Here is a 25,577-nt window from a genome sequence, read left to right as displayed (position 1 = left end):
CAGCTAATTTTTGTATTTTTAGTAAAGACAGGGTTTCACTATGTTGGCCAGGATGGTCTTGAACTCCTGACCTCAGGCAATCCACCCATCCTGGCCTCCCAAAGTGCTGGGATTACAGGCCTGAGCCACCATGCCCAGCCACTGAGCAGATTCTTTAGAAAGGAATTCTGCCAGGTAGTTTGTAGTAAGAAGTATCTGCTATGGACATGCCCTTAGGAAGTTTACACTCCAGCAGGGAGGAAAGCATGTACTCAACTGGCACTGTTTTTTTTTTTTTTTTTTTTGCAGTAATGTAACAGAATAAGAGAAGTACAAAAGAACTATAAAGTTTCAAAAGAGAAACCATTTTATACAGGAGAGGGGATAAGAAAAGATTCTGTTAAGAAAGTGGGCCTTAGGAACTCGGCAGTTGGGAATTTTGAACTCTAAGTTTCTATTTCTAAAGTGAAACTAATCAATGTGTACCTAGAGTTAACCTTTACTGAGCAACTACTATGAACAAAGACAAAGTTCATAAATGTTATCTCTAAGCTTCCAAACAAACATGTAATGACAGCCTGGTTACAACCGATTAAAAAGGGACTCTCAGAGTTATTAACATTCCCAAGAGTCATTAGTTCTTACTGAACATTAGTAAGCCAAAGGCATATTTATATCAACACAAGAGTTAATCACCCAGAAAAGATGACAGTCATTATTAATAAGAACAATCAAGGGTCAAATTCATTATATATTTTGAATATGAATATGGTTGAATATGACAAGGATTTGAATATGCCAAAACACAAATCACATTCCCCGACATGTAACTGAAATGACAAGAATGTCAAGAACTTAAGTACATGTTTATTCTAACCTCTAACATCAGGATTGTGCAATGATTTCATTTTAAACTAAATGAGTAAAATGGACCTTTGTTTTAAAATAGGTAATTTGAGTTTCTACAGCAGTGCTTCTCAAAGTGTGATTCAAGGACCTTTATGTGAAATGCATCACGGGAGGGCGCTCATTAAAAGTACAACCCCTGCCACCCCCACGTGCTTAACAGACTTTAGAGCCCAGGAATCTGAATTTTCAGCAGGACTAACATGCACATTCAAGCTTAGGGCCTCTTGTCTAGAGTTTCCTCCCCACCTGTTTCCCTCGTTTTCTCCCTTATTGAAATGTGTCTTTGCCAATTTAAACAATTACTGTTCAACATCCTCCAAATGTTTTCTGCGTCATACGACATTAAAAGAAAAATTACTTCTAAAACACTAAAATTATACCACTGGAAAAAAAAAAAAAAAGGCTTGTTTTAAAACCCATTTTTATAGCTCTTCCTTTCCTACATCTAGCTCTCAAGTCAGCAAAATGTGGCTCTAACAAATGCCTTGGAGTCTGTGGTAGGCAGGACAATGGACCTTCAAAGATATCCAGTCCTAGTCCCCAGAATTGGTCTGTGAACAGGTGGTAAAAGGGCTTTCACAGATTCAATGACATTAAGGAAATGGAGATGGAGAGATGATACAGGTGGAACCAATGTCACCCCAAGGCTGTTTAAAAGTTAGAGAAAGAGGAAGAAGTGTCAGAAAAAGAGTCACTTATGAAAAAAAGAGCACACGGAGATGCCACATTGATGGCTTTGAAGATAAAGGGTCCCGGAGCCAAGGAATACAATGGCCTCTAGAAAATGGAAAAGGCAAGGATATAAATTCTCCTCTAGAACCCCTATAGAGAATGCAGCCTGGCTGACACTTTGATTTCAGCCTGATGAGACTCGTGTTGGATTTCTGACCCACAGAACTGTCAGATAATAAACAGGGTGGCTTTAAGCCACCAAGTTCGTGATGAATTGTTAGAGCAGCAATGGAAAACTAACACAGGTGCTTTGAAGAAATGAAAATAAACACTCAGGCCACCTCTAACACAAAGCCATGGCCCAGCCACCCACATACTTTCCGTTTTACCAAACGTGTAAAGACAGAATCCCACATATTCATTTGGTATGAATGAGATAGGGCCCAGGTAGTTCATTTTCAAGCAATGCTCCTCTTTTCTCCATCTCCTTCCTCATCCTCCTCTTCCCACTCACACTTGCAGCTTACCGCCTCACCTTTGTCAAGGCAGGCTGATTTATCAGCTTGGAAACTTGGAGATGGAAAGGGTCTAAGGCAGGGTTTCTCAGCTCCAGCACTATTGACATTTTGGGCCAGATAATTCTTGATTGAGGCAGAGGACCATTTGGTGCATTGTAGAATATTGACTGATTTTTTAAAAATTATTCATTCATTCATTGAAGAGACACCTGAGTCAGCTGCTCAGGCTGGAGTACAGTGATGCCATCACAGCTCACTACAGTCTCAAACACCTGGGCTCAAGAGATCCTCCTGCCTTGACCTTCTAAAGTGCTGGAATTACAGGTGTGATCCACTGCACCCAGCCCGAAGGCAGGATATTCAGCAGCATTTCTAGCCTCTACTCGCTAGATGCCAGTATTGCTACCCTGCTCTCCCATTTGGGACAATCAGAAAGTGTCTCCAAACACTGCCAGATGTCCTGAGAGGGCAAAATGGTCCCCAGCTGAGATTCACTGGTTTACAGCATGTGGCAGTTAACATGGTGGTTTGTGTTCTCTCCATCAGTTCCCTCCAATACACAGAAATGCTCCAACGTGTGTGTGTGTGTGTGTGTGTGTGTGTGTCTGTGTGTGTATACTCTTACTTATATATACTCAATGTAAGAGTATATACATATACATATACATATACATATACATATACATATACATATACATATACATATACATATACATATACTCTTACATTGCGGCTGGTCTCATTCAAATGAGTTTCCCAAGGATTCAGTCTGTTTGACATTTTAAAACAGCTCAAACTCAGAATTCAACCACAGACCTTTTTTTTAATGGCCCCATTCCACTTACTCCCACCCACAGGCAAGGGAAACATAGCTTTTCCATAATGACCTGCAGCGCAACCTAGCCAACAAGCTCACAATCCATCCATGCCGCTGCTACAGAGGTACAGAGGTCAGCGCTTGCTATCCAACTGTTAGAGAGAACTTTCTGAAACTTTATTACCTAGACCTCATTAATAAAAATCCTTTCCATTGGAAGTTTTAGCATAGTGTAGACCAAAGAGATCATTCACTGAAAGGCTGGCTCTGATGGCAAAACAGATGTTTTGGAATGAGACCCTGGGAAATGGCCACCGTACTGGAGCAAGAAATCAATGCTCCTAGAGAAACACATCGTTTCCTCAGTAAGTTATTGCCAAGAACATGACTTAAACAAACATGTGAAAAGATCCTGTTTTGTGTAGTTCTGAATTCTGCTCAGACTTTCAATTTCAATTTCAAAATAACAAAGCAGTAAACTGGAAACATAGCTCCCATTCTTTCTGAAATCTTAAACAAACTGCAGCTTCCAAGGTTGGATGTGAAATGGAGAGGCATACAACTCATCTGGTAGAAGGCTGCAGCCCGGCAGAACTCCCTGAAGTCTAGGGGGAGGTGGGTATCTGTGTGGCAGATTGGTGACTTTACAGAATGTGCCTCCAGGAATGTTAGATGCACACCTCTGGCATCTCAAAGTAACCAAGGGCTTTTTAACAGATCAACTTTATTTCAACCTTTGGAGATTAACCCTCAATCAACTGGTGCCTTAGGAGTCAGTGCGAAGACTTCATCATTTCACATTTTCTCTCAAAAGCCTTTCTTCAATCATACCATATTCCCATAAAATCTGAAAATATCACATGATATTGGCCTGATGGCAGTCAACTTATGGCACACATGAAGGGGAAAGGAGCAGGAAAGCACTGTGCCCAGCCTCCAGTTTAAATATATGTAGGATCCATCCCCAGAGAGAGAGGTAGGGATGGGTCCTACATGCATTCAAATCGGAGGCTGGGCACGGTGACTCACACCTGTAATCTGAGCACTTTGGGAGGCTGAATCAGGTGGATCATTTGCTGTCAGGAGTTTGAGACCCACCTGACTGGCATGATGAAACAACATCTCTATTAAAAAATATACAAAAAAATTAGCCGGGCATGGCACAGCACACCTGTAGTCCCACCTACTCGGGAGGCTGAGGCAGGAGAATCACTTGAACCTGGGAGGTGGAGGCTGCGGTAAGCCAAGACTGCACCACTGCACTCCAACCTGGGCGACAGAGCGAGACTCTGTCTCAAAAAAATAAATAAATAAAAATAAAATAAAATAAACTTGCGATGCAGAGCACTGCCAAAGGAGAAGCTGACAGGGTTACGGGGAAGGAACATACACATCATCATACATGTCTCCAATATGGAAAAATGCTGAATTCCCAAGCGTTGCATTATGAATGAAAACATCAAGGCAGGTAACACCACGAAGGCTGTCTCTCTAATCTGGCTACACAAATAAGGCTACTAATGCTCATCAACAAGGTAGTATTTCTTTGGTAAGGGTGGGTGAATTTTCAACTCGATGAAAAACATATATACAACTGAAGATTTCTAAAAGATTATTCGCTAACTTACATTCACCCCTCTACACGGCTAGTCAAGAAAAGCAAAAGGATGCTCTCACATGGATTAAGACAGGTTCTAAAACCCTGCCAGATTTAATATCTTCTAACCTTTTACTTCAAAAGTTGCTGAGGTATACAACACAGTTGTATAAAAATAATGTACAAATTAGCATATTGTTTCAAAGCCACAATTACTAGCCTATGAAAACCAACTCTTGCTGGTATTAGCACTAGTTTCATACATCCTTTTAAAAATGTTAGGGACACCGAAACGTCTTATTTCTGCATTCAGCTTTTACTGAGTGCCTACTTGGTGCTAGGCCCTGAGGATACACATGAATAAAATATGGTCCTTGCACGCTCCGTCTAGTTGTGGGGAAAATAAACAAACAATGACAGAGTATGCCACGACTGTGAAAGAGGAAAGCAGTCCAAGTGGTGGAAGGGATTCTTCTTCCTATCAAAAGAATATAAATTTGGGTTTCCTGGCCGGGCACAGTGGCTCATGCCTGTAATCCCAGCAGTTTGGGAGGTTGAGGCGGGCGGATCACCTGAGTTTGGAAGTTCAAGACTAGCCTAACCAACATGGAGAAACCCCATGTTTAATACAAGTATACAAAATATACAAAAATACAAAATTGGCCAGGTGTGGTGGTACATGCATGTAATCCCAGCTACTCGGGAAGCTGAGGCTGAGGCAGGAGAATTGCTTGAACCCAGGAGGCGGACGTTGCAGTGAGCTGAGATCATACTATTGCACTCCAGCCTGGGCAACAAGAGTGAAACTCCATCTCCCCCCAAAAAAAAAATGGGTTTTCTATCCTGATTCCCAACTCAAAAATTAAAGTTTCCATTGTGGATTGCTTGTTGTGATAAAAGAATTTCAGTATTATTTCTTCTGGTTGGAAACATCTTCCTACCAGATACAAAACTGACCTCTACTCTGGAATGTTCAACTAACCAAGAAAAGTTACACCAACACCAGTAACTATTTTTTTTTCCTATCCCATCACAAGATTGGGGATATCACTGTTCCTTTCCTCTTACATCCACTGCACCTGCTACAGTATTCTGTAACCTTTCAGATCTAGGCATTTATCTCGTTTTGCTTTTTCATATTATTTTCACTTAACTAGTTAACACTTTTTAAAAAATACAACGAATGAATCATGTCTGTAGTGGCCACGATGAGCAAAGCACCATGGGAAATGTAAAAAGGAACAAGAGGTTGTCCTTGTCCTTAAAGATTTCCAACATGAGTCAGGGAGACAAACAGGTAAACAAACAATAGGGTGTGAATCAAGGGGAATGCGGATGAGTGCTGAGAGATGACAAGAAAAGAACTCTGCTGGCAGAGAGCTCCCAGCTGCAATACAGGCATTACTTACGTGTGCTCTGGGGGAGGAGAGCCTTCTATTTTTTGATTTCCCCTCCCCAGAAGCAGTGCTATTTGAAAATCCCACATAGGTATGAGGACAGGGAGGCACTCAAAGCTCAGCCATGTTATTTTTACAAGTAAACTATGTAACTGCGTTTGATTTTTAATACTTAGAGAAAAATTATTTTTCAGCCCTTTGCTTATTGAATATTCTCTGTCTCCTAATCACTAGGTCAGGAGTGCTTTCCAGTAGTTGCTCCACAAAGAGCAAAACGATGAGTATACAAAACTTGTAGAGTAGGATTTGTTTTCCAAGTCCTGTTTATCTCACCTGTTTTGCCTGTATCTTGCTTCATTCACACCAGAAAAAGTTGATACATTTGTGAAATGTATGAAATGTCATATGAACACTTGATATGTTCACATTGAACTTTGATACGAACATCTGTCCTTTCAAGCAGCTAATTCCTTTTTAAGCAGCTAAATGTTCACCTGTAATTGTCTTTCACTAGATGACTAATTGTGAATGTAAGCAAGAAAACTGATGAAATTCAGATATAATTGTTTGTAATTTTCTATTATTGCTAAGTCATTCTGTTTTTGCCAGTCATCATACCCTATTTTATAGATTTACAGTGTACTTGAAATTGTCTATGCAACTAAAAAAATTAAATGGTTGTCTGAAAAGTGTTTGGTGCACCCGAATGAGATTTTTTCTTGCAACTTTTATCAGTGGCTTTTTGCCTAAAAACTTGCTGCTCTAGACAAAATGTTTTTAGCATGAAATTCTAGCGATAACATCAGATCTATCTTTTCTTTGCCACTTAATTTTACCAACAGCAAAAAGAAGGGAAACAATCGTTTCTTCATTGGATTGAACTATTTTAATTTTGCCACTCAGAAATGGTGGAAACAAAGTTGTGAGGTAGATGCCATGTGGCAAAAATGCAGGGTAACTTATTCTTCTATGGCAGAATACAAATGAAATATGCCCAATGCCAATGTTTACATTACTTTTAGGATTTCCATTGACTATCTTATTTTTTCATATTCTGACTTCTTGGATATATTTATTTTAATTCCTTTTGCTTTTGAGAAAATGTAAACGTTTGTATCAATACTAAAGTCTTAGCCAACTATTACATATTTTCAGCTATTTAGGTAAATCTTATTTCAAATTTGTACTAACAATGCCACATTAGTATACCAATCATTACCATTTCATTCAATCTTATATTAGAAGATGGCTTTTAAGCCAAAATGTTATTTTCTTACTTACAGTTAGTTTGATATGCTATGCTCACAGACAACCTGGCTGTCTTTTGGCTGGGAGACTCCCAGCTAAAAAAGAGAAATCAGAGACAGAAAGCTGAGCAGGAATGTAGGATGGGGAATTAAGACTAAACTTCATAGAATATTTTTATTATTCCTAAGAGATCTGAATAGTCAGCATACTAATAATTTTCTGATTTAAATATAAGTAGACATCACTATTTTAATTTCACCAAAAATTAAAAAAAAACTGTTTAATTTACCAAAAGGAAGGTAGGAAAAGAGAAAAAGAAAGGAGTAAAGGAAGAAAGGATGGATGGATGGATGGGTGGGTGGGTGGATGGATGGATGGGCGGATGGATGAATGGATGGGTAGATTGATGGGTGGATGAAGGATAGATGGATGAATAGGGATGATGGATGGATAGGGAGACAGATGAATGGATGAATGGATAGATGCAGGAATGGGCGGGTGGGTAGATGATTGGGAAGATGGATGGATGGAATAATACAAAGGAGGAAGAAAAAAGGGACAAAGGGAGAGACAGAAGTAGGAAGACAAAAAGAAAGGAAATATAGTGGAGTGAGTTTTTACGTGGGTAGTTAAGTTCAAAAGATGAGCAAAAGTCATATATAGTCAAAATTAACTTTGAAACCTGTGGCTTTCCCATAAGATATTGCACACATGATTTATGTACACTGTACAATCCTTTATAGCACTTTCCACATACACTGAACTATTGGGTTAGACTACAGGAAAGAACACAGTGGAAGAACAAAGGAAAATGTCTGTTCAGTCAAACTATTCCTCTTTAAAAATTAAGCATGCTATCACTACAGTTAAATGGACTAGATAAAAATCAGTAAGGTATTGGTGCTTTCCAGCAAGTATTATTTTATTCTGTTGTAATATTAGGCTTCTTTAACTTTGGTGCATATTAACACATTTACTGTTGTTAAAGGAATTGTAACATTTCATATTGAGTTGATAATGTGGTAATATTAAGTGCAACTCTGTCACCAGGTTGGGGTACAATGGTGCAATCCTGGCTCACTGCATCCTCCACCTCCCAGGTTCAAGCAATTCCCCTGCCTCACCCTCTCGAGTTGCTGGGACAACAGACATGTGCCACCACACCCAGCTGATTTTTGTAATTTCAGTAGAGATGGAGTTTCACCATGTTGGCCCAGGATGTTCTCGAGCTCTTGACCTTGTGATCTGCCCAACTTGTGCTCCCAAACTGCTGGGATTACAGGCATGAGCCACAGCATCCAGCCATACATAATTCTTAAACAGCCAGAAAAAAGATGAAGTATTACAATGAATATGGGACATGGAACATGCCAAAAGATTGAAAGATTCTTTATTCACTCTCTTTAGGACTAAACTGCTGTGGGCCTAAAGAAAAAAATCAATTTCTTTTTTTTTCTTTTTTATTTTTGAGACGGAGTTTCACTCTCGTTGCCTAGGCTGCAGTACAATGGTGCCATCTCAGCTCACTGCAAACTCCGCCTCCTAGTTCAAGCAATTCTCCTGCCTCAGCCTCCCAAGTAGCTGGGATCACAGGCATGTGCAACCACGCCTGGCTAATTTTGTATTTTTAGTAGAGATGGGGTTTCTCCATGTTGGTCAGGCTGGTCTTGAACTCCCGACCTCAGGTGATCTGCCTGCCTCGGCCTCCCAAAGTGCTGGGATTACAGGCATGAGTCACTGCGCCCGGCTGAAAAAATCAATTTCATTATTTTAGAAAGCATAATATTCCACCATTTATTATTTCTTTGAGAATGGTTGGAATTATTACATCAATGAGAGGTTAGCCTCTATTGATTGAGTGATTTCACTAAAAAAGGTAAACCAGTGATTTGAGCTAAAATGAGTGGTCTACAATTTTACACGACAAAAAATTGTGTATGGTAAATTGTTAGGTGAAAGCAATGTAGAATTTCGGAGCTACCTAATAAATTCCAGAGCAAAGGAGACGTGACGATGACGACTGCTATTTCTCCCCACCGAAGGGCCAGTGCTCCAGTTGACCCCTGGATCTTCTATTTCATCACTGTTGTAAGACTCTACCTCTGTTCCTCTCGGCCTTTTAGAAGAAAAGGTGTCACTGAGGACAAGGGAACAAGAATCTGTGTCAATCAACAATGCCCCTGAAGTAAACCAGGCGGGCGCGCACTGCACAGTCTCCACTGTAATTCTATCCCGAGAAACCAGAGCACAGGACCAGAGCCCTGCTTAAGCCTGCACTGGAGGGTGACGCCATGGGCTCACGTGACAGCCTGCCTCTCCAAAGCTGTCACCGTCAGTAGTATTTAGAGGAAAGGAAAAAAGTTGTAACAAGTGTAACACAAACATTAAGGAATACCAAGTCAGAGCCAATTAGGATGACAATTTGGCACTCCTGCCTCATGCATATGAAAAAGGATCCACCATCAGTGAGCAATAATGCATGGGATTTGTGGGAATGCTCTAACTTCAATACATCAAAGACGCTGCTGCACACCTCCGTCTTTTTTATTCCCATTAGCTCACCCTTGTCTGGATGAAAGAGCTCAGTGAATCAATTGCTTCTGTTGAACTGTTTATATATTTTTCAAGTCATGATTAGGCCATTAGTCACTGAGCATATTGCACAGTAAACCAGAGTAACTGCCATTATGCAACTTCCCAAGAACATACAGAGAGCATTTACAGTGAGGCCACAGTGCCAGCAAAATGTGCAATGGAGATTATTTATCACAATTCTAAGAACCATGCATTTAGATGCCAAATAAAATATACACGTGGCAGACACAGAAGTTGAGGGGGGAACCATGCATGATTAAAGTACCAATATCTGCTCTTCTGAATATGTTAGAGCCTGAATATGAAAGTTTCCCTGAACCAGAACTGAATCTTGAACTCAGTCTCATTTAGCTTAGTTAGCAGCTGCATTCCTTCCCAATGCCCCCCACACCTGCCAACATCTGTATCTGAGCACACTCAATGGTGGGTCCAACATGAAGAATTTCCCTTCTCCTTTCTTATTAAAGATTTCTCAGGCTCAGGATCACGCCTTACCCAAGCCCTTGGATAATTCAGTAGAGGCCAATGGGGAGACCTAGAGCTCTCCAGATTTTTTTTCTTTGAGATAGAGTCTTACTCTGTCACCCAGGCTGGAGTACAATGGCGCAATCTCAGCTCACTGCAACCTCCACCTCCTTAGTAGCTGGGATTACAGGCATGTGCCACCATGGTCAGCTAATTTTTGTATTTTTAGTAGAGATGGGGTTTCACCATGTTAGCCAGGCTGGTCTCGAACTCCTGACCTCTGGTGATCCATCTGCCTCGGCCTCCCAAACTGCTGGGATTGCAGATATGAGCCACTGCATCTGGCTTCTCCAAGGTTTTCTGAAGCCACATAGACTTACATGTTTGAGGATTTCCCATTCAAAATAATAAAGAACACTTATAGAAGAAAAATAAAGCAATATGTAGAAGTGGCATTTAATTTATCAGGACCCTAAGTCACACTCACATACATTGCTCATGATAAGCCAGTGACAAATATGATTGAAGTTTTTAAAGAAAATGTGCAAGGGATCAGCTACTCAAAACCTCCCAGCAGCAAAAAGAGAAATAAGAGACCATGAGCAAGAGATCAAGATCTCCACACTTACTGTACAAGCAATAACATAAGCAAGAGCCTTCCTGAGTGTTTTATAGTATTTTACATGGCAAGACTGTTACTCTTCGGTCTGCTAATCCTCACTTTCCTGCTTCTATTCATATGCTTTATATGTATTTATTTGTTGAGTTATATATTTCAACTGAACTTGGAATGACAGTTATTTTTAAGAGACTGCCAACGTGGGTCAGGAAGAACCTCAGAAACCTGGCTCACAGTTGCTCTGGCATAAGGAGCTTTGACAGCCAAAACCAACCAGAAAGTTGATGAGATCTAGGTTTCCAAAACACTAGAGAAAAGGCGTCCTTTGCTTTCTCCCATCTGCCCATTAAAAAAAATAAAAGGTTATTTACCAAAGAGGACTCTTTTTGTAATACAATCAATCACGTCCTTGTGTGTTTAGAGTTCAAATCTAAAGTCCATATGTCAGTCTAGCTTAGAGCCAATGTAGCTTTCTTGACCTTGGACTAGAACAGCCTATGGGAGAGCGATGGTGCCCAATGGGCCAGCCCACAGCTGCTTTCTCAATTCACAGCCCTGAGCTTCTTCACAGACAGCCTTCCAAAACTAACTGTGGCTGTTGTAATAAAGAGGGCAGTTTCTCAGCTTCAGTGCCTCCAAAGTTATTTCAACTTTCCACCTCTGTTAACTACACTGCAGGAACATTTGACACTGAACTCTCCTTAATATTCATAAGAGATGTTCAGAAGAAAAATTTCTCACTCCTCATCAGAGCTGAAGACCTGAGTCCTTTGTCTTCCCTATTCTAAAGCTCACATTGAAGGGATTTCTGGGCTACCTGAAAGTGTTTATGAAACAGACAGACTCTTGGATTTAGGCTTAGGACAAGTAAACCTTTCATATGAGTCCTTAAAAACAGACAGTGCTCTGTTTGTATCTTTGAACCCCATTCTAGTATAAACATGCTTGGCAACTAGGCCAGAGGGTTAACCAGAGAGCTTTCTTCTTGGCAAACTGCTCTGCCACCACCATGGGTATTACCACGCCAGGATCCCTGCAACTTTCCTTTCTTCCTCTGTTACTCGTCTCCTGTCCCCTGAGATAGTATCTGTGCCCAAGCTGCAGGAGTTGAGGTCACACATCTGATGCCAAGGAGCTGTCAGCGCGTCCAGCACTGGCGCAGTTCATGGATCATGGTTCTTCTCCTGGCCCCACCTTCGGTCTGGCACATGGATAGAAAATTACTCTTTTTTCATTGTTTGTTACTCAGAGGCAGACCATGGTGCCAACAAATCCAGCCCATGGTCATAGCTTGAAGGCACAGGGATATCTAGAAGTCATTCCCCAAACCTCAGGGACCATTGTCAAATCTGCTAGGGATAGAGACGTATTTCTCAGATCTGCTTTGGAAAGATCTGGACTCGCCTAACAGGGGTCCTTGGAGATGATCAAATCCATAACCCCCCCTCTCATTTTAAAGTTTTCTTTATTGGATTCTTTATGGGAGACCAAGTTCCTTATTGAATTGCTTCCTGTGGACCAAGGATGATGTTTTCTAGGGATTTACTGAAATTTGAGAGTCGGAAGTGTTCTGAAGAATTGTTTGATTCAGTGATCCTGTGAACTGAAATTGCCTAATAGCTGTTGTCACATAAAAGATTTTCAAGTCTCAGCCCCACCCTCTCTATCCAAACCCTTGGCTAATTCCATAGAGGCCTGCCTCACTCTGTCACCCAGGCTGGAGTGCAGTGGCTCTCCAGGGTTTTCTGAAGCTACATTTGAAAACCACTTATATAACCCAACTTCCTCATTTTCCTAAGGCTCAGAGAACTTCAGTTATTTGCCAAAGGCCACACAACAGTTAATGACAGGCCTGAGACTTCCACCGAGTTCCCAGCATGCTCAACCAATGATGGCCTTTGCGTATACTTTCTGAGAATTTAGCATTCAGTAAAACCTCAATCATTTACTCTCTGCTAATAGAGATAATGTATTCTTAATGAATATATAATTCAATTTCCTTGAATGCATTATATAACTTATAAAATTTTAGGATCTTATTAGCAAGTTAAATAGCTTCTTTCTTAAATTAGGGCTTTTTTTTAGAGAGAGAATTAAGGATTCTTCATTAATTCACCTTCATGTTCTAAGAGTGATAGAGACTTCATGGGAAACAAATCAGAAGCACAAGTGAGTGAAATTTTCTTTAGGACAACGAATGAAATGGTCAATGAATTAACATATTTGTTAGCTTCTACAGACACACACATACATACATGCACACACACACACATACACACACACTCTCCCACTCCTGGCTCCAGAAATTACTTGTAACTTACTATGTGGGAAGGAATTTAAATGCTTTCACTGTTATGTCAGGTCAATCTGTAAGTGTACTGTAAATTTTTTCCGCATCAGTATCCCACTTTGTTCACTAGTGTCATTTGTCTATTAGCTTGTAATACATACTGATCATGAAGCAATAAAACTGCATTTTGCTAAACTTTAAAAATGAAGGCTTTTGCCCAAAGACACTGACATCCCCATGCCACCACCTCCCCGCCCCCATTATTCAGACGAAGAGGAGTGTGGAGCACCGGGTTTTCCCTTTCTGGAGAGGAACAAATGAATGAGTAACTAGTGAGGGCACCTTAGGGAGTTCACCCACCCACAGACGATGAGGCATCTTGATTTGAAAGAATACACAATATTGCTGCTGCACCCACACCACACACACACACACACACATATCACTTTGAAAGTTGACTTCTTTAAAATCCAGCAGCACTCCCTGCCAGAATCTGAAGAAGAGAATATTATTATTACTATTGTTATTTTACTGGCAAGCCCTGTCAGGGGGTTATGCGTCATTCAATTGAGCCTAATTGATATAACTAACACATGTGTACAGGTAATAAAAATGAAGTTAGAATCTATGCTGATACAAATCAGGGAACAGAGGCATCAGTCATTATTCATTCTTTAAACTGTAAAAATTGAAATGTTCTCTAAGCATTATCAAGCCCTAAACAGAAATATAATTTCACAAAGCAAATACATGTCATCTTCCAATAAAGTATTTTAAGGACAGGAAGCACTGACTTTAGCTTTACTGGTATACTGATTTGTCATCTCTGTTCTTAAAAATAGAATATTTCCAGGGACAAAAATTATAAGTAATATGCGATTAATAGGATTTCATGTCTTTTAAAAATATCTGACATTTCAAAGAATATATCTTAATACGGAATATTCTTAATTAAAAGTTCTGTATTTTTGAAAAGTCCTCCATATATGCATGCCAATTCACAAAAATGCAATTTCCAAAAATTACTCAAAATATACTGTCTTTTAGCTTCTTGATACTATATTTTGCAGTGCATGGTGGCAAAGGCAATAATGTTTTCAGTAATACCTTGTTACACAGATTATTTATAATCATTCCCAAACACATATAACACAGAGTCTTACATTTTAAAACCATATCGAATGCGAAAATATACAATCCATTCTTCCAGGTCTTTCCTAATAAGTAGACACATACTTCTGAAGTTGTATAACCAACAGGGGTCATTTCAAATCTGATAAGGTACTGGGAATTAATGAATGATCTCAACAATACTTGCCCTAATTAAGACCAATAAGAGAGGCATCCATCCAATATTCCAGGAGACAGCGAGGTTTCTGGTTGTGTAATTATTCACCTCACAGGGGTCCACCTTGAAGGCATGCACACACAGCTTTACATGGATTATGCAGAAAAGAGATACTGATATAGAAGGAATTACTTAGGACATGCGGATGCCCCGAAATAAAGATTCTTGACCACTAGAGCTATTCAGTATTTCTCTCTACGCTAGAGACGGAAAAGATTAAATAACATACTCATAGGGGAAGACAATTTTTCCATCAATAAAAAGCAAGAGACCTTAAGAGCATTTCAAGGCAAGATCTTTTAAAGTCCTACAAATATTTAAGTATGACTTCTCTACATGTTTTTTAAACACAGTTTATTTAAAGATATATGGGAAGTCCATCAAATAAACAAGAAATATTTACTGAGAACCTCCTATGTGGCCAGGATTCTGTTTCTATCTAAGTCCCATGAACTTGGAGCATATTTACAAAATTATTTAACTTTATAAAGTATTTCAATGAAGATTGCAGTCTTCCAAAATGTGCATGGAGCTGTAATTCCATCTACTTTCTACGATGACACTATAAGCCTTGGATAGAATTACAATCTTAATGGGAACAATCAGAGTGCACTACTCCACATGCCTGGAGAATTCAGAATGAACTCAACTTCTAAAATAATAAGCACCAAGCCATTGGCATGTAATTACAACCAGGAGGCCAAGCTGTCTGCTGGCCAGTATATAAGAAATGTTCAATTGAAAGTACCATCTCGCCTTATTGTAGCAAAACCTATTTAATGTATCTGAAAAACCTCTTCCTCTCCAAAATTAAACTTTTGACTTTTCTGATGAGAAAATTCACACGAGGGTCTACCACACAGAGGTGATATATATCGGGTGATGACCAGATTGTCTGGATTTTACCAATAAAATCTAAGAATCTTCTAATACCACCTACATGCACCTCAGACTTCAACTCTGAAAAGTACAATGTATTCAGAAACAGGAAAAAAGAAATCACGCTCAAGAGCCCTTTGAAATTACTGGCATCTCTTCTAATTATTTGGGGCTAGTCTGACATTTATTAGGATAAACAAAGCAAAGTGCCTTGTGTCTGTAAGAGGAGAAAAAAACAAGCTTTATCTAGAGAGATTGAACTCAGAGTTTTGTACAAAAAAAAAATCAGTTTAGGAACAGATTTAGAATTTCCCAGGGAAAACAAAAGACAGCAACACTATGAATCAGCATTTTTGTCTAAGCAACCTGGTATAAAAGAACACACACACACACACACACACACACACACACGGAGGATACAGTTCCATGAGGAATGAAGACACAGCACATACAAATTTAGTCTGTGTGTTTGTAATTAGAATTAAAATGGCTTCTATGATCCTTCTGTGCCTTCATCATACCTAACTTTATCTGGTACTCACAGAGGTCACCAAAGCTCTGGATAATCATAGCAACCAGAAAACCAAAGAAAACAATCACCTCTGGCAGAAATCCTCACCAAACAGAGTATAAGGCATAAAGAAACTACACTTTCATCAGGCACTTTTAACTTAGCCGTGCTTCTGCCTGCAAAGGCACGGGACAAGTCCATGAAAACTGAGTTCATGGAGGGCCCTCCTGTGGGTTATGTGTCCCGGGTCCCAGCATAACTCCGGGTTGAGAACTTACTATTAACATTAGCTCTTCAATTTATTTTCATGATCCAGTGAATTTTGTATACTGTATCACAGTGGTTACCTAAAAAGTAACCAGATAGGAGGCAGTAAAACAACACTGATGAATTTCCATGAGAATGAGACATATCATTTAGCAGTTTTGCTTAAAAACCTTCCCACTAAACAAACAAAAAAGGACTAATGCAATGTTCGTCTCTTGGGGTCTCCCATTCCTATGACTTGAGAACACACACTCAATATAAGTAAATAAAGAAACAATTGTTGAAAGAGCCCCGAAGTGACAGAAAAAACAGAGCTTCTAAGCTCAACTCCAGAGTCAAGTTGGTGCAGAATACCAACTGGATGAATGGTTCAAAGTTTCCCTAGTTGAGGGTTTCTATCTCAATGACAGATAAATCTCCCAACTTTGGCTCTCTCTATAGAGCATCAACTAAACTCAGCAATGGTGAAGCGCCGGCTCTACACTATAGGCTGAATAACTTTTCACAAGTGTAACATCCTGTGGATGGAATATGGCCAGCCTTGCTCAACGTAATACAGCAAACCAAAAATAGGACAATTGTGAAAGGAGAGAATTTTGCGTATGTCCCCTTTCCGGAAAATATTCTGGGTGACATCCAATCTGCTTTTACCCGGTTCACTTATTTACAAGTGACACTATCTAAAATGCAAGGCCATTCTAAAACTACCAGTAAGCTACTTTGTAAAATCAAGTTTAATAACTTGAGCTTCCCATTTATGATATCCATGACAACCACCAAAACTTGATTAGACATCTCTCTCCTTTGTCTAGGTGCATTACTGAAAACAAGCATGGAAATAGACAGACCTGGAGTTGCATGTGTGTGTGGTGTGTATACATGTGTATTGCCCATGTATGTATGTATATAGTATGAATGTGTGTATATGTGTGCATGCATGTGCAGATGTGTTTATGTGTGCTCTGTGTGTGTTGTCTATGTGTATTTAAACACACTATTCCTATATGCAGCAGGAATTTTCTATCTGGCATATCAAGACAATACACACTCTTTTGGATGGAGCTGGTGAGTCAGGCAGCGTTTTGGAACTGCAATGCTTGAGTCTGTGTGACTCATGAGGAAAGCAAGTTTGAGGTCTGAGACTGTTCTATCAAAATGGGAAGGAGTGCGAAAGAAGACGGCTTTTTCTAATTTAAATTTTTATTTTTTATGTTATTTTAATTTTTTTACTTTTGAGACAGTGTGTCGCTCCCTTGCTGAGGCTAGCGTGCAGTGGCGTGATCATAGCTCACTACAGCCACAAACTCCTGGGTCCATGGGATCCTCCCACCTCAGCTCATGAGCAGCTGGGACTATAGACAAGAGCCACCACACACAGCCAACTTTTTCTTTTTCTTTTTTTGTAGCAATAGAGTCTCCCTATGTTGCCCAAGCTGGTCTTAAACTCCTGGACCCAAGGGATCCTCCCACCTTGGCCTAGATCTTTATTTTTATTTTTTTTGAGACTGAGTCTTACTCTGTCACCAGGCCGGAGTGCAGTGGCACAATCCTGGCTCACTGCAACCTCTGCCTCCCGGGTTCAAGTGATTCTTCCGCCCGAGTAGCTGGGACCACAGGCGCGTGCTACCATGCCCGACTAACTTTTTTGTATTTTTACTATATACGGGGTTTCACCATGTTGGCCAGAGTGGTCTCGATCTCTTGACCTCATGATCCGCCTGCCTCGGCCTCCCAAAGTGCTGGGATTATGGGTGTGAGCCACTGTGCCCGGCCAGATCTTTATTTTTAATTGACAAAATAATAACTGCATGTCCTTATGGTTTATAATATAAAATTTTTTTTTTTTTTTTTTACCATAAAGTGACTATATTAAGCTGATTAACATGTCCATCACCTCAGACACTTTTTTATAGTGAGAACATTTAAAAATCTATTCTTTTAGCAATCTTGAAATATATAAGACCTTATTATTACTAGGGTTAATAATGAATAATATTAATAATCCTGTGCAATGGGTCTCAGAAACTTAAACCTCTTGACTAACTGAAACACTGGTACCCTCTGATCTACCAAAAATGGCTTTTGTTTGCAATTCAAAATTATTTAACGAATTCCTCATTTGTGTCTTCATTTGGAGTTTTTATGCACTGCAGAAGAGGAAGATAAACCAGAATAGAACCACTCAGGATTCTTAAGGGAACACTGGGGAATCCAGTTGGATTTTTTTCATTTTAATTTTGGTTTATTAGTCATCTTAAAGATGGGGTCTCACTATGTTGCCCAAGTTAGCCTTGAACTCCTGGGCTCAAGTGACCCTTTGGGTAGAGCTAACACAGGGGTAAAAGCTCTAGCCACCCCAGCCTGGGCTGGAACCCCCTCTGGATCCCCCTCCAAGACAGCGTGGAAGCTGTCCTTTCACTGTACCTAATAAATTGTCCTACTGAACACTCATTGGGTCCATGAGTTGTATCTGAGCTGTAACACCATGCCGCCGAGGCCCCTCTCCCCATTCTTTGGGGTTAGGAAGGCCAAGAGCCTAAGTTCCCGCTGCAGCTACTCTGGTTACAGGACTGTGGGAGCAAACCACTGCATTAGGCTCATCCAGCTGGGGTTTTTTGAAGTACTGTTTTTGCTCTGATGGGGGAGCCTCAAAGAGGAGGAAGAGAGTCACGATGAGCTTGATTCACAATCTTCAGCAACCTGCCTTTCTTCAAGTCTACTTGGCCCAGTGCTGTTATTCCTCCTCCCTTGGCAGCTAGATATGTGAGTGACACTGATTCCTATTACCAAAGGGATTAACTCCAAAGTTCTCTTGAAGCTTTTACAGCTCTTTTCCAGCAGTTCCTCATTCTTCAAAGGTAATTAACCTCTTGATGGGTTTACAGCAGAAGCAGGGTTAGAAGTCCCAACACATTGATGATATGTTATAAACCAGGGGAGAGGATAATTGGAAAAGGTATTTCCAGCCTCACTGGAAAATATATTTCCATTTCTTGAGAAAAAGTACACTCAAGTGTTCAGGAACATATGAATCACAGAATTGTACACTGGCAGAGGCCTTAGAAAATCACGCTATTTCGACTTCTACTAATAATGAGAAAATGGAGGCGGAAAGAGGGAGAGTGACCTGCCGAGCCACAGTTACTCAACCAGCGCCAATATAGTCAAGTGCTGTGAGACCTGACCACACGTGGGGCAGAATCTCCCCTCCAGCCCCCTTCAGAAATCACGATGGTTCTGTCCTCACAACGCCTCCTGTCCTTAGATCACCAGATTACATTTTAGGAGAGGATTAGGAAATAATGACTAAGCTCTGAAAACTGAGAATGAGACGAAGGAAGAAAGGGAGATAAGAAGGGAGACAGTAAGAAAGTCAACAAGCAACTTACTGTAGTGTTTGCAATCACTACTTGTGCCTTTCATTCCATTTAAAGGCATGCTGAAACCACGTGACACAACCACCTTCATGTGGTCTGCAGTAAAAAAGATAATTCCGGGTTGGAATTTCATTGTAACTGTCACAGGAACATCCCTGTGCAATCAGGTCCCAAATCATTATTTGCTCCTTTTATCGCTGTATCATCTGGCACCATGGCAAAGCTCCCTGAGGGGAGGAGTTCTGTCTGTCTTCTTCACTGTTCTATTCCTTAAGCCTACAGAATCCATGGGACAAGCTAAGTAAAATGTACTGAAAGGCTGAATAAAAACTATGCGGAATGAGGAAGAAATATGCACATTTTGAAAACGCAAATGCAGTATTCCAGTTTTCTGTAAAGGAAAATGAAAAAAAGACCTATTTAAAATTTAAAACCACATTAAAAGATTGAGAGTATTTTTGTATTTATAAAAATCTGAGGTATGTTAAAAATGTAAAGCACCTATTAAGCTATTACTGTCAGTTTCACCTGTTAAATAGGTACCATTAGTTAAGCCAACATAGTTCCTGAGTTACAAAGCATTTACAGCCTGAAGCACAATGTCAAGAAAACTTGTTAAAGGGTGGTAAATAGCCACTGAGAAGATACTCTGAACAAATACATAAGAAACAAGCAAATGTAGTCGAAATAAATGGAAGCTCTAGGCAGTATTTGGACAGACCCAGTGAAAGCGGTCACTGTATGCACCTTGGCCTGAATGTCTGTGTGCCTCCAAAATTCACACGTTAAATCCTAACTCCCAAGGTGATAATGTTAGGGAGTAGAGCCCTTGGGAGGTGCCTTCATGAATGGGATTAGCACCCTTAAGAAAGAAGCCCCCCGGGGAGCTGCTTTGCCCCTTCCACCATGTGAGGATACATGGAGAAGGTGCCATCTATGAGCCTTAGAACAAGTCCTCACCAGGCAGGGGCAGTAGCTCACGCCTGTAATCCCAGCACTTTGGGAGTCCGAGATGGGCAGATCGCCTGAGGTCAGGAGTTCATGACCAGCCTGACCAATAAGGTAAAACCCATCTCTACTAAAAATACAAAAATTAGCTGGGCGTGGTGGTGGGTACCTGTAGTCCCAGCTTCTAGGGAGGCTGAGGCAGGAGAATTGCTTAAACCTGAGAGGTGGAGGTTGCAATGAGCTGAGATCGTGCCACTGCACTCCAGCCTGGCTGATGGAGTGAGACTCTGCCTCCAAAAAAGAAAAAAAGAACAAGCCCTCACTGGACACCCAATATGCCAGCACCTTGATCTTGGACCATCCAGCCTCTAGAACTGGGAGAAATTAATTGTTATTGTTTAAAAACTACCAAGTCTATGGTATTTTGTTATATTAGCCAGTGTAGATTAAGATAATATATCGTCTAATGAGCAAATATGTAGTTTATATGATTGTTCTACTTGTCACCACCGAAGTAGACATTTTTCTCTGTGCTTTTAAATTCAGATCTCTACCTTAGCACCCATATCACAGTCACAAATTAACTAAATCGCAAGTAATTTGGATGATTACTTTGGGTTCTCAGATGACTTGCTGTCTATTTAACGATGTAAAATCATAAGTCAAGTCAGATATAGGTAGATGCAGTAATATTAACAAATGTAATCGAAAGATGTGTCTATTTTAAAGATTCAAGAATGACAACTATACCCAATTAACACATACATTCATATGATAGGTATAAATACCTAAATTTTTCTTTTTATTTTTTTATTTTTTTTTGAGATGGAGTCTTGCTCTGTTGACAGGCGGGAGTGCAGTGGCACGATCTCGGTTCACTACAACCTGAGTCTCCCAGGTTCAAGCAATTCCCCCGCCTCAGTCTCCCAAGTAGCTGGGACTACAGGCGTGTGTCACCATGCCTGGCTAGATTTTTTGTATTTTAGTAGAGAAAGGGTTTCACCCCATTGGCCAGGATGGTCTTGATCTTCTGACCTTGTGATCCAACCACTCTGGCCTCCCAAAGTCCTGGGATTACAGGTGTGAGCCACTGCGTCCAGCCACAAATACCTAATTTTTGAAAAACATTTCATATCATTTTGGCCACTGTATATACATAAATAAAAAGAAGAAAAAGACCATCACCACCACCACCAACAGCAACCACTTTCTAAACATGAAGGCTACAGAATAAGCAACGTGCTAGCCACTTCACATGTGTCTCATCGTGTTCTTATAGGAGCATTCCCTGTTCTATATTTTCACTTTAGAGATGGGAACTTGAAGCTCAGGTCAAGTGACGGGCCCAAGATCTCAAACTGGCAGATCTGGGTTCAAAACTGTCAGAGTGATCCCAGACCTCCCATTCAGGCAGCAGTCTTTGCAGATGGGAAGATATGGACAGATAAGCTTTCTCCTCTTCTTAAGCTCACTGTATCTGTACACTGCGTAGCCATGTGGCATAATGATGATATTCATGGGCTCTGGAGCGAAAGCTCTAGGTTCAGATTTCAGCTCCGCCACTCACTGCTGCGTGCCCTCACTTCTCTGTGCCTCTCAGTAGCCTCAGCTCTGAAGATGAGGATCATAAGAGTATCAGGAGAACTGATATCCTTCCTACTCACAGGGTCACTGTGAGGATTACAGCACAGAGACCATCATAGATGTGAGCAAATGTTTAGTATCCTTTGAAATGCTGAAAAGGGCACTGAATTGGAAGTCCAATGGCCTCAGCCATCGATCCACTGTATGAACTTAGTCAAGTCCCTCAAGTTTCCTGAGCTCCACTGTCCTCATCTGTAAAAATAGGATGCCGGCGGGCTTGCTTCCTTTCCAGAACATCATAAGAAAAAAGTAATGGAAGACAAGGTATGAGAAAGGGCTTTGGAAGCTAAAAAGTGCTATATATACCATGTACCTGTGAATTATCGTCATCAGCTTTTAGCCTCTCAAAGCCAAAGAGGTCATCTTTATCCCATTCTCTTCTCTGCCTGAGAATTTAACACGAAGCGTCTGCTCCAAAGCCTGGACACTTGAGTTGCTGATCATAACAGAAAATGTGTTCGGTCACCTAGGACTCGATCAAATGGAACTCTGTTAACTACTCCTTCCGCACACCCACCGTGAGAACGTAATTGATGTTCATCATGGCCCTAAAGCACTCCAAGCCTCTGAAGTACCTTCAGGGAAAGATTAAATTACGTTCAGCCTAGTTTATTATGAAGTGTATTTAATTATACTCAAATTCTTTGAAAACTGGTGACCTAGGAAAAACAGAGTAAGACAGAGGCTCTCTGGTAACTGGAAACCTCTCCTCGCCAGCACACCTCAATCACCCTTAACAGAGTTAACTGTAAAAAACACAGTCCAGGGCCAGGTGCACCGGCTCATGTCTGTAATCCAAGCACTCTGGGAGGTCGAGGCAGGTGGATCACAAGGTCAGGAGTTCAAGACCAACCTGATCAACATGGTGAAACTCTGTCTCTACTAAAAATACAAAAATTAGCCAGTCATGGTGGTGCTTGCCTGTAATCTCAGCTACTTAGGAGACTGAGGCAGGAAAATCGCTTGAACCCAGGAAGTGGAGTTTTGAGTGAGCCAAGACTGCACCACTGCACTCCAGCCTGGGCAACAGAACAGACTCTGTCTCAAAAAAAAAAAAAAAAGTGTACACATATATATATATAGAGAGAGAGAGAGAGAGAGGGAGAGAGAGAGAGAGAGAGTCCACTCTAGCATAGGAAAAACGGGGATTCTGACTAATTATAAAAGTCAAAAGAACTTGGTCTTACATAATCTTCAAGAGTCACTAATGTACGGAAATACGAAAGTCAAAATCTTGAAACAATGAAAAACTAAATCTACCTAAGATGCCTACATGTTTCAAATATGCTTTTGTTCTTACTAAGAATGAATTCAATTGTTTGATCAAAAATAACATAAATATACCACTATCTGGTTATCAATACTTAAAAGTATGAAAACAGAGGAGTAAGTTTATGCTTCTGAGAAGAGGAACTTTAAAAGAAATTATGTGTATGTTAATGAGAAACATAATAAAATAATGAAAGGCTATGCTGTGTTATGGTTGTAAAAGTATTTTGTTGAAATTACTTCAACACTGTAGAATTATGTTATCTTTTCCAATTAAGAACTGGGAAACACATGCCAGCCTTACAGACTCAATGGCAGAGCTGAGAGAGAAACAAGTGGTCCTACAATAGCACATCTACAATAATCTTCTCTCCAACTCACAGCTCCACTCCGGATAATTCCTGAGAAGAGGGTCCTTCTACCTCTGCTTGAACATCTCCAGTGACAGAGGTTTCACTGCCAAATCAATCAGCTCATGCATTTTTAGACAGTCCTGATTGCCAGAACATTCTTCCTCAAGTGGAGCTGAACTCTCCTTACCGTTAACTTCCCTCCCGTTCTTAGTTCTTGGTCACGGACTCCAAAACCATTTCAGTAAGTGATTTACTTCCCATCAGGCCCTTTGCCAGCCTCACTCATTTTATTTGTTAGATGATGACCAGCTTCTATTGACAATTGTCGCTGTTATTCTGTGAACCACAATGACCATTCTTCACAACCACTGACTTCTTGCCGAAGTGGTGGCTTGGGGACACCATGGGTCTTGGGAACCATGGCTCTATGGAGCCTATGATGGGCATGGTCCTAAGGACATTATGGGATATTTTAGACTTTCCTGGGCTCCCGCTATCACATACACTGTTTCTCTGAGAAAGAAATACTAATCTTTCAAAGTTCGGGCTTAGAATCTTTCTGAAAAGGATCCATTTGCAAATCAGTATCTCTACTTTTGGGAAAAATCTACGTTTCATGAGAAATAAGGTTTAATTTATCTGTTTTTTTCCAGTCTTATGAGCCAAGTCAATGTTTTGACACATGCATAAAAATTCCATAGCTCCTCCACCTGCAGGAGAAGCAGAAGTGGCAGGGCTGGTAAACCTGTACTATCCAGATGACCACCTCTGCTTCCTGGAATAACAGAAGCTGAAGATGAAAAGGTCACTGTCTCCCAGGTACCACTTAAGTACCCAAGCAAGCCCACCAGGTGCACGGGACAACTCCAGAGCCCTGGGCCCAGTCTAGGATTGAGACGGCTTCTGAAGTTCTTAGCCTACATTTAACAAGCCTCTTTGCTGTGGTAAACACTGAAGTTCTAGAAAATGTCTTATTAGTACCTTCATCTTGAGATGTGAATGATTTAAGCAGAGAAGTGACCATGTTTATTTTTATTATTTTACCCAATGTCCATTTGGGCAGTTACTCAACTTAAAAATGCAGCCTGGGAAACAGAATGAGATCCTGTCTTTACAAAAAAAAAAATTAAAAACAAAAAATAAGTGTGGTAGCATGAGCCTGTAGTCCTAGCTACTCAGGAGGCTGAGGTAGGAGGATCACTGGAGCCCAGGAGTTCGAGGCTGCAGTGAGCTATGATGGCACCACTGCACTCTGGCCTGGGCAACAGAGTAGACTCTATTTCTCTCTATATATATCCAAATGAATGAATGAATGAATGAATGAATGAATGAATGAATGAATAAAATGTAACAAGATAACATATAAGTAACATACATCCTGACAGTCCTCACTTTCTATATTAATGTCTTATTTAACCTTGAGCAGCCTTCCTGGGCTCTCTTAGCCCTTATCACTCAGAACACAGCCATGAATGCCTCAGGCCACACTGGCCAGGTGGAGAGAGCAAGGAATGAGAATTAATGTATACAATTCAGCTTAGTGATTTTATAAGCTTGATTATCTGGTTTCCCTTAAGTTTACAGATACAGGCAAATATGAAAGATTGAAGACATGACAACCAAGAAAAGTAGAGAGGACAGAGGCTGCGGCATCAGGAAGAATTACGAGCTACTGACATCAGGACGCTACAATGTCAAGGAAATAACTTCATGGAAACGGCAATAAGTTCCCAAGAAAAAAAGGTAAGTTACGTTCACAATCTAGGAGCACTCTGTTTAGGAAGGGAGGAAATTTTATGACACGTTTTACAATGATTCTGCCTGAAAATGTTGGGTTTTCTCCCCTTTTTAACAATGTCAGCACTTAATGCATTT

At 40.5% G+C, this 25,577-nt stretch overlaps 1 protein-coding gene and 1 long non-coding RNA gene across 3 annotated transcripts in view; both read right to left on the bottom strand.

Annotated features, from left to right (window-relative positions):
• ATXN1 (ataxin 1) overlaps window positions 1-25,577 on the bottom strand; it is a 463,177-nt gene that overhangs the window by 372,429 nt on the left and 65,171 nt on the right. The gene's annotated exons all lie outside the window — the stretch shown is intronic.
• LOC144576580 (uncharacterized) overlaps window positions 1-25,577 on the bottom strand; it is a 434,267-nt gene that overhangs the window by 343,519 nt on the left and 65,171 nt on the right. The window lies entirely within an intron of this gene.

This window comes from Callithrix jacchus, chromosome 4 (assembly GCF_049354715.1).
Source record: "Callithrix jacchus isolate 240 chromosome 4, calJac240_pri, whole genome shotgun sequence".
Taxonomy (NCBI): domain Eukaryota; kingdom Metazoa; phylum Chordata; class Mammalia; order Primates; family Cebidae; genus Callithrix; species Callithrix jacchus.
This window is presented reverse-complemented; position numbering and strand designations above follow the sequence as displayed.